At 41.3% G+C, this 10547-nt stretch overlaps 1 protein-coding gene across 1 annotated transcript in view; it reads left to right on the top strand.

The window, feature by feature from the left end:
• SULT4A1 (sulfotransferase family 4A, member 1) overlaps positions 1-10547 on the top strand; it is a 29588-nt gene that overhangs the window by 276 nt on the left and 18765 nt on the right. The gene's annotated exons all lie outside the window — the stretch shown is intronic.

Genomic DNA, 10547 nt, shown 5'->3' with positions numbered 1-10547 from the left:
CGGCGGTCCCGGCCTCGGCGGCCCCGGCCTCGGCGGCGCCGGTGCCCGCCAGCCGAACCGCTCGGGGACAAAGATGCCGCTCCCGGCAAGGGAAGTCTCTCCCGGCGTAGGTGTGGAAAAGCAGGAACGTGTTACGGCGTGCGGACAGATGCCTGATGCGGCGTACAGGTTTGCTGCCTCCTCTACCGCCTTCCCGACTGCGCTCCCGAGGCGGCCGCGCCGGTCGCTCGGGGAGAACATGAGCGCAAGGTGCGTTCTCGCTGCGCTGCCTGAATCGCCAGAAATATCTCCTGCTAGCAGTGAAAGTGTGCGTGCCCCCGGTGAACGCATCCTTCGGCTGTTTTAGGCCGTTTGGGCGTCTGCTTTTAGTATCGTATTGCTTGATTTCTCAGTCTCTGCGTTTCTAAGCAAAAGTGTTTAAACAAAACTAACGCCGATGTAGTGCCTGCAAAGAGGCAGACAACATGGTAGCTTTGTAACCCACCTGATAGAACCAGATAGACTCTCCCTCAAGTGCATTCTTGAGTGACTTTTTTTCTTGACAATAAGATCTCTTTCTAGAAAAGACAAAGTCCACTAGAGATGACGGATGCTAGCTCTGTAAATACCCTTGTAAAATGACGTTTCAGTATCATAGGTTTCTGACTTATTTGTTTGTGGCATGAATGGATGATGCTTTTCAATTTCTTGGTGTGCTGCTTCAAACATATACACGTTTTCTACAATGCAGCATCTATTATGTTATCATTTCTTAAGCAGTTTCAAATATTTGTCTTCACATTTTTTTGATATTTCATTACTAGTGATGCTGTTAAAGACTGGGTAGAGCTTGATAGAAGCATGCATTAGATAAGGGATAGTATGTAGAAGGATGGCCCCCCAAATTCTAGGATTAGGAGTAGACAGCCACATCTTTATTGTTCTTCTAAAGATTTATAGCATACAGCAAGAACACTGTTTAATTCTTTCAGTTATAAGATTTCAGTTTTGCAAATCTGTGTTTACAATGTTCCTGTGTTGATATTGCACCCCCCCTTCATATTGGTGGATCGTTAAATATCCTCAGCTAACCTCGGTTTCCAGCAGCCGGGTACAATATAGCTAATATATTAGCTGGCAGCAGCCTAGTTTTGATGGCTATACAGTTGGCCGTGGAAAGCCAGCTTGCGTAATCATATTTAATTTGCTATTGTTTTGTGAATATAGCAACATCATATTAGGTCTCTTGGGGTCCCAGCTGAGGCTAGTGACAGGGAACTGTCCACTTACAAAGGTAGTGGCAGTGCTTACTACAAGAGGATTTACTAACAGTCACTGTGGAAGAAGGAAAAGGAAGATCGAGAACTGGGGCACCAAAACTGAAGGTACGGTGTTGTGTGAAGGAGCTGGGGGAATAGCCTTGGGATCAAAATAGGTGCCATAGTATTTTACTTGCCAGGAAAGAGAATACTTAGGTCTTGAGAAATCTGATGCCTTTGTCATGGGAATAGGCTCTAGATAATAATAATGTCTGCAAGTTCTACCTTTAGGTAGCCTGAAGACTACTGAGACCCTTGGAACTTGTTTTGTCAGCTGATCCTATGTGGCTTCCAGTTCAGTGCCTTATTTAGGGCTTCTGAATCAATTATCAAAGGGTCTGCTGGCTAGGGACAAGCATGTCAGTAGAAATTAGGCTGCCCTAATATGGTTCCCATCGATCTAGCCAAGGTCATGCAGGAAGGCTACAACAAAGCCAGAAATTAAATCCAGAACCCCAAGCTCTTCTGCATTACCTTAACTACAACTTCATCTTCCTGTCTCTCAGTAGCATTGACAAAGATTCTTCTCTTTACTGGAGCTAATCAGAATATTCATAATGTTGCCGTAATCAGGAAAGTAGGTTTACAAAACAGATTTCATGCACAAAATAAAATTCTGTGGGGTGAAATACTTTAACTTTTTTGGTAATCTTTAAAGGTAAAACGTGGTTGGGACCACTTATCTAGCTCCTGTTAATAAATTACATTTGAACAAAATTTCAATAATATTTTTGACAACAGAATTTTAGGAAAAGAAAAATGCACCAATGTCAGATAGATTCGGTAGAAAACTTTTTTTGTTGTTCTTAAGGAAATCAGTTTTGTTCAGTGTTTCACCGGCTCTCCATCTGCTCAAACTGTGGAAAGTACACAAACAAGTCTGTCTGCTAGATGTGTGAGAGGCCAGAGCTTCTAGCTCTTACTGAGCCCTGTGCTACAATCTAGTAGCAGAAGGCTCCATCAGTAGCTGTTGACCGTATGTTGGTTTATCTGTCAGAGAAAATGAACAAGTGGCTTATAGGGTCAGGACTACTTCAGTAATCCTAGGGACTGATGAAGTAGTACGTATGCCATTTTGAAGACATTATGCTCTGCAAGACTAGACAATACAGCTCTAAACATGTGAAATGGAGATAGTGCTTGGAAATAGTTACAAATATTGGTAAATTGGGAGTGACCCAGGAAAAAGCTGGTCCAATAATGGTAGAAAATTGAATGTACCAGTGGCCTTACTAGGAATAATGTAATAAGCCTAATGGAAGATGACTCTGCTTTAATGTGATTTCCACTGATGGATGGCTAAATAATAATATTCCTTATATCTTTAATTATTCTTAACACCTGTGTCCAATCAATGTTAATAGCTTTGGGGAGGTGCTGGACTAGGAGAAGCTTATGCCTAAAACCCAGAGACTCATTCAGACATGTAAATATGTGAATGTGCGTAAATGCTTATACATATGCATATGGTAGAACTGTAATTACAGAAAACCTTTTTATCATGATGCATGATTTAAAATCGGGTGCGCTACTGCTCTTGAAGAAATGAAATCACAAGTTTCATCTTTCATATAACTTTGTAGTATAGAATGGGCAGGCTGAATGGGATGCACTGAGATTTACAGTAGCTGCAAATGTAAAATGGAATACCATTCTCTTCAGCATTGAATAATTGGAGCTCGCGCAACAGATTGCTTCACAGGTAAGATACAGATGCAATGTTCGTAGGAAATACTGTGCCTCTGTCACAGCTTTTCTTGAACCCTCTCATACTGTGGGCTTTTTGTACCCTACCTGAAAATTAAAATTCTCCTCTACGAGCTTAAACTACAGAATTAATGAATAAGCAAATTCTTTCGTGGTATTCCCTCAGTCACCATGCTAAGAGCTAGATTAGCCTGTCCCTGTCTGTTAAGGTCGATTATTTCAGTGGAATTAAATCAGTCCCTAAAGATAGTATTGAGTCCAGGTTCACTTGGTATTTTGCTGTGTCTTAACAATGCTAACCCCTGACTGTACACGATCTGTCCATTTGCTTTACACACAAATGGTGTAAACCAGCTCTCAATACCATCTTGTATCTGTTCTGAACGAATATGCATTTTGCATTCTTGGGTCAAAGCCCACAAATTAATGCCTTTTGCAAAACTGGTAATTTGAGAAAGTGAGCTATTTACATTAATAATGAAGCTGTCTCTCCCATGTTGATTATTTTGCTAAATAATTTTCTGGAGTTCTGTGTGGGAAAATGTCAGTTGCTGGCTGGACTTGAAGCTGATACTTGCCCAGTTCATGAGAATGTTTTCGTTTAGTGCCAGACAGAAGAGCAAATTCTGGATATGGCCTTTACCTGTCTGGAAGTGGTTTTTTTGTTATAGATAGCATTTTGAACTTTCCTTGCAGCACTAGATTTTTATAACTACCCATTTGCTTGTAGGGAATATGATGGCTGACTCTAGGCATTTGACTTGATGAAGTGTCAGCAGTGAATTTGCGGATCAGTTCAAGGACAGCTTTCTTGTGTGTGTGTTCATTGAGTTCTCTTTCAGATTCTTTAATGCTTACATCCAGTGTTATATGAAATCAACCAGAGAAAGTTAAATTGAATTGTCCATTATTTTATTTGCTTAAAAGTTTATGTATGTACAGAAGAAGGTCATGCTTCTCATTGCATCTGTTGGTAAAGTGCATTGCATGCATTGTGGGTTTTCTGTCTCCTGCTCTGCATGCCTTTCCCACTGCATGCATACCACTCTTTTATCCTCTTCTATTTCCAGCGCTCCTGAATCCAACCCCTCCTCTTGCTGGGACACTGGTGTGCCCCAGTCCCTTCCTTGGCTGATGGGAGAAGCTCTGTTCGTCACTCTGTCCTTCCCCTTTCTCTGCCACGTGTCGGGGGCTCTGTCTGCATTCTTCCATGGCCCATTTCCCTTGTACTGTAATCCCTGTTAATCTTTCCATGCCAGGGACGCTGTGTCCCAGGGTTTTCTTCTGTTATGGGGAAACAGTTGTTCGATCCATTGACCATTACAGCAGTGACAGTCACAGCTGCTGGGCTGTGAACCAGATAAAGAGGATACAATGTAAACCTCACTTTTCTTGTTTGTCTGATTCTCCACTAAAATTAATAAGACTGCTCATCAGCATCTAGAATATTCTTTGATCAGACTCAGTGCTCAAAACTCAAGAGTTAGGCAAAGGGAGGCTTGAACCATTGGGCACGTAGACACATGTAGCTTTTCTGTGGCTGCGAAATTGCTTTAAGGATTTCTTATCTCTGGCCTCTTGTTTCTTCCCCTTCACCTTCCAATCAGTCTTAGCTGTCTGTGGGACCATGTTATAAAAACATACTGGCAAAATGTCTTGATTTAAGAAATACACCATAAAGAAAATGTACCAAATGACTACGCCTTGTGTGAAATCTTGCTTTGTTTGTCTTGCGCAATCCTACCCTTCATGTTTTCTGCAGACTATAAAAATCTCTTGGCAGTGAGGTTATATTTACTGGTAAGATTTGGTTTCTGGTTCTTTAAGCATTATTGTACTGCACAATAATACTCTTATTATTCAATTTAAAGAGTATTATTGCTTGACTAAGGTTATGTGGCTACATAGGTCATATGCTTGCAGGGGTGTCCTGCAGTCTGTGGACATCTAACCAGCTAACATATCTGCACTTACATGCCGTAGCAATGGGTGAGTAGGTGACAGGTCCGCACAGAGCTATGTCGATTGAATATTATGTCAGGGAATCACTGTGTCTATGTCCTCTGTTACCTGCCTGTAGGCATACCTCCATTATGGCTTGGTAAGTTGTACTTTCTCAGTGCCCTGGCTTGCTGCCTAACTAGCTAACATGTACTGGTGGCCTCTGCATGATGTGACGGGCTGATAAGCCTAAGCACAAGGAATCCAATTCTTCCCACCTACCCAGATATGCATAGGTCCAACACTTCTGACAGTCCTGATTTGTGGAGTCATAAATGAAAGGAGAATCAGACTGAAAGGTTGCCCAGGGATGTGCCCAAGCTCTGGGAGTTTCTAGGCTGGGAGCTGTCAGACACAGTGACAGGAGGCAGCTGAGGTTGATTGCAGAGTTTTACCCTGGTAATAGCAAGTCTGAGGTGGCCCTTACGCCATTGTAGCTAAGGCTCCTCAGGGAACGTGAGCATCCACATGGATGTTTGTGTGTTAACTCAGTTGACTTGCCTTAATTTCCGGCGTTCTCGTATGGAACTCCTCCCAAGAGTTTTGTTGGCATTTTTTTATAACAACAGTTTTGCAGTTGCAAAAGAGCTAGATTCTGCTCTTCTGGATTTATAGTCCTATTCTCTATGCGGCATTTTGATGCCTTAAGCTTAATCCATTTTCATTTAAAGAATGAATGGAAATGTTACTGGCCCAGAAGCATGCCTCAAGAAATCATGAGGTTGGCTTAAAAATAGAGATTTTTACACAAAATACATTTGGGATTCTTTTCCTTTGACCTTTGTTTTTTGAGGCAATGTTATGCATGCTGACAAGCTCTTCCCTGTGACATGGAATGATAGGAAACATCTGTTAGTTTCATGAATGTGGATGAACAAGTTAATGTCCTTCAGATCAGAATATGGTATTTAACTTTTTTACAATAACATCACAGTTACTTGGTTCCTCTATCTTAAGTAATTATTAAAGCTCAGATATTGTTCCATTTTAATGCGATATGAATGTGCATCAGTTCTCATACCAGCTGGCCAGAAAGAATGGACTTCTTACGGAAACAGAAAGGGAACAGCAAACTGCATTGGGTGATGGAGATATGTTTTGTGGGCTGTCCTTTTAGGGACTGACGTACAGGCTCCATATTTGAATCTGATTTCATGCTCTTGGTGACTGAAGTCATGGACCTTCCACCAATTAGAAGAGTAAATACTCTGCTGCCTAAACTTGCTCTGTTGAGGACCACTCAGGTGCAGAAAGTTAACACCTGTAGACAAGTGTTTCTGGTGGTTAGGGCCACTCATTTCCTGTGCTTTGAAAGTCCTTTTGAGATGGATCCATCTTGTTTTATTTATGTATAGCTCAAAATACCTTCTGGTATCGACTCAGTCTTAAATACTGCTAGGCAAAGAAATGATAAATAAAAACATCAAATAATAAGTAATTGAAGACAATGTTAAATTTGCCACTAATGCATTTGACTTGATTTCAGTGGTAGTAGAATTGAATAGGTCCTTACATGCCTTGAACAGGAAATAAGGGTGCAGAAGAAAAATCAGTTAAGGAGAACTTGTTTGTTATCTAGCTAGCAGTGTTTCTCTCATGAGCCTTTTATCAAACTAGTGGAGAGATGTTACTAGAGACAGAACACATGGTTCAGAAGAGGTAGAATTCTCCAGCTACCTAATAGGCTTTGCTGGGTCTTTTGCAAATGTAGCATAATTGCTTCCCTGCTGTGAAGTAGTGCAAAACTCAAGCAACTTGCTTTTTGAAAGCAGGCTCAGGAAAAAAAAAAAGAAAAAAGTTTTACCCTGTGTAAAAAGTGTAATCTGGACATGTGAAATCACTGTTAACTGGATTAGATGATAATGACCTCAAAGACTAAAGAAGTAGAAGATGATGTAAATCAGCCAAACCCAACAGCCAGTCATTCTCGTGTTAATGTTCATCTTTCATAGTGAAGATATTAATGAAAGGAAGCAAAATGCTTGAACATTGGACTGAAGTAGATTAAGCACACATAATTTTTCATTCTTATTATGCAGTCTTTTATTAAATGAAGACTTTTCTCTTGTTGGGTACAGTAGGGATTCATACACCCTATGCTGGGGGGAAGGAACTACGCCCTGTATTGTCCCATCAGTGCTGCTTTTTTTCATGTGCTTTTACCCACCTGCTGTTTATAGTGCAGGATGTGAAGGCCATCATCCTTTATAAGGCTGCAAGTTCTAGATGAAATATAATGACATTAGATCACTGTATGGGAAGTAGGCAATGGTGCTGAATTAGCCATTCACTGCATGAGTAATAAATTCATCTAAGGCAACAAAATGAGACAAGTGTGAAGCAGGTGAAATGAGAATCATGTTCAGAAGACACACACTGACTATACATGCAGTAGTCCAGATTTGGCAGGACGTTGGCTGCTTTGCAGTGTCCTGTTGATGCAAGGCAGTCGTAAACCTAGGTTAACCATCCAGTTAAAAGCCTGTTTACTGCTGATCAGGATTGCCAAAGTAGCACAGAACAGCTACAGGCATTGCGAAAATTGGATTGCTCTATGCATATATAGCTGAAGTGCACATTAATAATGATCAATGTCAGTCCTTTTATTGGAACACCAGTGTTTTCTATCAGAAATAGTGTGTCCTTTTCAAGGATTTTGCTGCAATACTGAGAAAACCCATGGTGATATAGATTGGCTGATCCTCTTTTGTACTCCCAATTAGATCTATTTCCATTTCTAATTCTGAAGAGCAGCCAATAGGAATAGAATAGAAATGGCTGTAGTTTGCATTCAGCAGACAGAGGGAATGACTGTGTGCTAAATATGAGTGGGGACATAGGTACCTTGCAGGAATGGTTTTGCTTAGGGCAGCTATAATATGAGGAAGATTCTGTTTGAGATAAAATACTTTACTCCCTGACCTTAGACAACCAATAGCTGACTAAACAGGCTGTGTAGTTTCATGAATAAATGGTAAACAATATTTCTTGAAATTCTGAAACAAAAATGTGCTGCTTTTTTTTTTTTTTTACATGTGTAACTCTTATCTGCAATGGTTTCACATTATACTATTGGTGTGCTGCCTTCTTGCAATTTAACCACCTAATATATGCAAATACACATTAATGTGTAGGCAGGTTTTGCCTAACAAATTTCCTGGAAGGGTTTGAAACTGAGGCATAAAATTGCATTTTAAGTAGTGACAGATGTCTTCTGAAATGCACTAACCATATGAGGAGAGGAACATGTTCACATCAAAGGGTATGAGAACTACCTCCACACAAGTTTCTAATATGGATGCCCTATTGTCTCCTGCCTTCTGATCCTATTTCAATCGGCAGAGCTCACTGTGAGGCTCTGCATTTAGCCACAGACCATATTACGACTCTGTAGAACAGAACACAGAAAGTGATATAGTTACCCTTAGCGCCACTGATTTCTAGGACAACTATGCACTTCTCTTCGACATAATGAAGTCCTTGAGAGTGATTTTAAAAAACAATGACTTGTCGCTACAGCAGAGTTCTCTTCTGCATTGTTCTCCTTGGTATAGTGTTGTGTGACCCATATGAAAATGAAGGGAAATTATTCATGGTGGGGGGACTTTGTTGGAGATTGTGAGCTCCTGCTGGGGTAATGTATGATGCAATTTAGGCATGTTTTTGATACAGGCTCTAAAAGGTTGGGAGAATAGGACTGCCAGATGAAGCAGAAGGGCAGGATACAACTGAGGTAAGATTGGGGTAAGCGCATGTACCTTCTTATGTGTGCTGCAGAGAGGAGGTAAGATTTGAAAATTTGCTAATATACCTTTTGCCCATCAATGTGAGGAGGTACTGTTGTTAGTTTACATGGCCAAAATTTGCCAGATAATTTTCAGGTGTTTGAGACAGCAGCTGCCCTGTAGCATAGATGAGCCAATAAAAGTACTCTTCCCCTGTGAATTACTGTCCTGTTGGCCAACGCTTTGGTGTGACTGCACAATCCTACATGCTCACGCTATTATCATGAAAAGCATGGTGTCTCTTAATTTGGGTCGTGAGGATGTCCATCAAAGGGAGGAGCCTGGGGAAAGAAGGTAAGGACTGAATGTACTGGGTTGACTTCAGACCTGGTCAACCTTGAATAGGTTGAAAAGGTTGAAGGGTGAAAAGGGATGTGATTCTGCCAGACAGCTGTTAAGGGAGCAAGCAGGCTTATCTGTTATTTTCATGTTCCTGACATGTTATACTATACATTTTTTTCTTTCTGTTTTAGGATGATAGGTGTTATGCTTTCTTATACCATGGGAGCATGTTTGGCGAGTAAAAACTGAAAGAGAGAAATAATCTAAGGGTGTAGGTAGATGTCCTCTTTTAAAAGCATCTGTGCTAGTGCAGGATGTTGGTGTCCTTAGCCTGCTGTTTGTCGTTTCTCTTGAAGAACCACCCGCAGAGTATTTTGTGTGGATGCATTCTAGTTTGTCTCAGGCAAAAATTGCTAGGTAAGTTGATGCCAAAAATAGAAACTCCTTAAGCTAATTTGGCTGATTTAATTTTAAGTGAATTGGAGTAACTTCACACAAACTGCCCCATTGGTGATGACAGCTGGTGCAGACATGATGAGCATCCATAGACATGAACAGATTTTACCAGCCCAGCTAAAGCCTGAAGAGAAGAGTAAAATACTTTTCCTTTTGAATATCTGATACCAAGAAATATCAGTTACCAACCAATATCAGCTGTCAGTGAAGGACCTGTAACAAAATCTGGGACACCTAGATGTGATGAAATCATGGATGTGGAGACAAGCATGAAGACACAAATTAAGACTCATCAATCAGAAGGCAAATAAAGACAAACGTGTGATTTCTTGTTGTTTTTGATCCCTAGATTTTGAGCAATCTGTGGACCTGACTCCTAGTTCTTAGAGCTGTTAGTACACTACTTGCCTAGTCCTTGCTGCAGTGCATGTGAGGATGTTGTGGCTTATTAAGAGGGACAGAAGAGAAACACTTTTTGCCCCAGCTGTCCTCAAGAGGTTTTGCCTTGTGGACCTCTGCCTGCTGGGACACATGGGGGTAGCCATTGGTTAGATGCAATGGTTAGGGAGTATGTGACTCTTGAGCTATTTTTCTTCTGGTTTTATAAAGTCTAAGGTACGCAACATAGACAATCCAGTTATCTGCTTCACTGTGGCTACACTAGTACACTAGGCAGAGGCTCCAACAGGCTGTCATCCATGCTATTTTCTTGCTAGCGTGTTCCCTGACAGTTTTGCTCTCTCCCAGACAGCATGCTCCCCAGCATGGTGTGGGAGGTAGCTGGAGCCAGGGACTGTTCCCAGGAGGCTACAGACGAGGCTGCCTTGTTTTGGGAAATCAATCTCTGTGGATGTGGGTTCGGCTGTCCCACATGTCCTCCCAGAGAACAGGCCCTGGTGTGTTTTATTTACTAGTGTTGCTCCAGCTTTAGGATCCAGCATGCGTAAAAGCATCACTAGGCCTTTTTCTCCAGGCTGCTTCTGTTGGTGTTATGTGTGAAACATACTGCATTGCCTGC

This window comes from Haliaeetus leucocephalus, unplaced genomic scaffold, assembly GCF_000737465.1.
Source record: "Haliaeetus leucocephalus isolate CR32 unplaced genomic scaffold, Haliaeetus_leucocephalus-4.0 Scaffold170, whole genome shotgun sequence".
NCBI classification, from domain to species: Eukaryota; Metazoa; Chordata; class Aves; order Accipitriformes; family Accipitridae; genus Haliaeetus; species Haliaeetus leucocephalus.
Note: the sequence above shows the minus strand (reverse complement) of the source record. Positions and strands in the feature narration are given on the sequence as shown.